Source organism: Tupaia chinensis, unplaced genomic scaffold (assembly GCF_000334495.1).
Source record: "Tupaia chinensis unplaced genomic scaffold, TupChi_1.0 Scaffold000074_1, whole genome shotgun sequence".
Lineage (NCBI taxonomy): Eukaryota > Metazoa > Chordata > Mammalia > Scandentia > Tupaiidae > Tupaia > Tupaia belangeri.
The window spans coordinates 168512-171928 of NW_006159534.1; the positions used below are offsets into that span (position 1 = coordinate 168512).

A 3417-nucleotide genomic window follows, 5' to 3' on the forward strand; every position below is an offset into this window, starting at 1 on the left:
GGGCCTCGACCCACTGCCGACCACTTGGGAGTCCAGCAACATAGCCATTATGCCAACTGCTGGTCCCATAAGGTTCTTTATTTTATAATAATTTTTTAAAAATTTAGTAAGAGGCTAATCTAGATTCTAGAGCAATGATTCACAGATTTTGGTGTGTTTTTGAGCCACTTGGAGCACTAATAAAGAAAATAGAGGGACCAGCAGATGGTGTAATGCTTATGTTGCTGGATTCCCATGACGTCGACCTCAGTTCGAGACCTGGACCTGTCAGCTTGAAACTCATGCAGGGTACGTATGCACGCATGCCCAACATCCCAAGAGGAGAATGGATTGGAGAGTAGCCATCTTTTGGAGTGTGGAGCTTGGGGTTGGGGGGCAGTGATTTTTTTCTTTTTGTCTCTTCGGCATAAATAAATAAATAAATAAAAAAGAGGAAGAAGAAATAGATGTTCAGATGGGACTTGGGCCCTTGCACCTTGTATTTTTGCCAAGTTCCCCAGAAGACGGTTTGAGAACTGCTATGTAGAAGCATAAAAAGGCAAACACAAGAGCTTTTCAAGAATTGGAAAGGGGTACTGGCCTTGTCAGGTATTAGAACTCGTAATAAAACCACAGTTATCAACCCCAGGTGGTACATCCCAAGGATAACCAGATAAATGAGAAGGAACGGATCAGCTGCAGTGGCCTCTGCCAGAGAGGTACTGAGAATCACTTGTCAGGATTTAAAAAATCTATACCCCAAGGCCCCCCAGCCCAGAGGAATGAATAAGAATCTCCAGGGTGGGGCAGAGTCACTCAGCCCGCCCTCCGTGATTCGGATGCTTGTGCCTCGGTGAGAACCAGGCCCTTCACCTTTAAGCGGCAGTTACTGACCTTGGCTGCAGGTGAGAGGCCCCGGAGGAGCTCTGGCATCCCGTCCCCTGTACCCAGGCTGCACCCTCTAACGACTCACGCGGGACCTCTGGGGTGAGGTCCAAGCACCGGTAGCTTTTAAAGTTTCCCAGGTGACTGATTCCATTGTCCATTGGAGGCTGAGAACCCCAGCTCTAGAAAGTATAAAATATGGTAAGGGTGACATTTTAACATCAGGGAGAAGGAAAGGATTATGTGATAATATTAAAAACACTGGCCGTATGGGAACCAGCAGTTAGCTTAATGGCTATGTTGCTGGACTCCCACGTAGTCAACCGCGGTTTGCGTCCCGGACCCGGTGGCTTAAAACTCACGCCGGGCGCGTGTGCGTGAGTGCCCAAGATCCCGAGAGGAGAATGGAGGAGAAGGGATTGCGGTGTGACCATCCCCTCTGGGGGGTGATGTCTCGCTTTCTGTCTCTATGTCTCTCTCTGTCTGTCTGGCGAGCGCATGCGCCCTGTAGTGAAAACCTCTCCAAAAAAAAAAACACTGGCCGTATGAGCAAAAACTTAATTCTGTTAACACTACAAATTGAAAAAGTCTGTAAAGTGTCTTTAAGGATAATATGAACCATTATATCTAAATATAAATACTGTGGAAGAAATCACACAGGAACCACTGATATATTTAACTATGTAAAATATCTGAAGTATTATGACAGAAAAGTACCACATGCAGAAGTTAAAAACAGTGTGGGGGGAAACAACTTTTTCACAAATGTGATAAGCATAGACAGAGACATTCATTACACACGAAGTTCACACAAATCAGGAAAAAACAAACAGAAAAGTGGGCATGGCCATGAACAGGCAACACACAAGGAGAGAGTAAAACTAAAAATTTAGTTTTACTATTTAATATTTTACAATATTAAAAAGGTGTTACCTCATGAAATGCAAATATATGCAAATGAAACAATCGATCATTGTAGCGTTCAAATAAGCCAACTTTTAACTTAGCGACAATTATGGGGCAAGATAGGAATGTAACTCTGATACTGTTGATTAGCGTGTAAATTTGTACAAAAATGGGATGTTATTGGGAACAAATACCAAAAAGACTCTCTTCTTTTTTTTTTTTTTTTTTTTTTGGGGGGGTTTTTTTTTGCGCTCTCCAGAAAGACAGAGAGAGACAGAAAGCGACAAATCACCCCCCAAGGGGCATGGCCACACTACAATCCCTTCTCCTCCATTCTCCTCTTGGGATCTTGGGCACGCATGCACACGCGCCTGGCGTGAGTGTAAGCCACCGAGTTCGGGACTCGAATCACGGTCGACTACATGGGAGTCCAGCAACATAGCCATTACACCAACTGCTGGCCCCCCAAAAAGATTCTCAAAACCTCTTGATTTATCTATTCCCCTTCTCAAAATTTAACCTATGAGACTAATCAGAGATGCCAACATGAGTATATAAAAGCACGTTCATCACAATGTATTTATAATAAGAATTTGGAACCAACTACAAGTTTTAACAGTCAGGGAATAGCCAAATAAATAATGGTATATCACTAGGATGCAAATTAGGAAGTATTGAAGAGGGTGTTTAGAAAGGTCACTTACAATGAGTACTAAAAACAAGATGCAATATAAACAGATTGCTCTCAACTAGATGAAAAATTTATTTATTTATACGTAAATACATAGAAAAAAAGTCTGGAAAGAGACATACCAATGGGGCTAAGAGCAGTTATTTCTGAGTGAGAAAATTAATTTGTTAATATCCCCTGTGTTTTCTGAATTCCCTACAAGGGGCATGTGGTGTTTCTATATTAAACTGCAAGCGCGGTGTTGTGTTGGTGGGCAGGACTGGCTGGGGAAAGGCACAAAGGAGGCTATTTCGGGCCGGAACAGCTTGAACCCAGCAGGAAGCAGGATGCGCATGTTGCATGTCGCGGTCAGTGGGGAGATCCGTCATGAAGTAGGATTGTTTGGGGAGAAACGTGGGAAATAACATCGAATGGCACAAAGGCAGTGGGTAATGAAGGCTTTTGAAAGGCTGGCGGACAAGCTGGGACTTGGTTCTGCAAGCAGTAAGCGGCCTCTGGAGAGTCTTAATCAAAGACTGTGCTGGGAACAGCCCTCCAGAAAGCCGGGCTTGGCAGCTGTTCGCAAGGTGGCCTGGGAGAGGGACTGTCTGGCAGCAAGAACACCAGACACGACACTGCACCTGCTCAAGGTGACAAGAGCCAGACTAGGTGTGGGAAAGAAGGACAGGGGTAAATCTGGAAGGTGCGTTGAAGGAAGAATAATAGTGTTTGGTGACTGATGGAGGATTGAGAATGAAGACCCACAAGGCAAGCCTCCATGAGGTCACTGAAGTTTTAATCTGGACAATTAGAAGGGCATGGTGACAATGGCAAGCAGAGTTGGGAAACAGCTAATTCTGAAAGGAAATGAGATCAGCTTGAAAAATGAGTTTGAAGTGATGCTGAGACTTGTTAGAATATGAGACATTTGATTTTTGTTTGGGGCCTTGGTTATTTTATTTTATTTTATTTATTTT

General features: G+C 43.8%; 1 protein-coding gene across 7 annotated transcripts in view; it reads left to right on the forward strand.

Moving 5' to 3' along the window:
- Positions 1-3417, forward strand: part of TEX35 (testis expressed 35) — a 20172-nt gene that overhangs the window by 4732 nt on the left and 12023 nt on the right. The gene's annotated exons all lie outside the window — the stretch shown is intronic.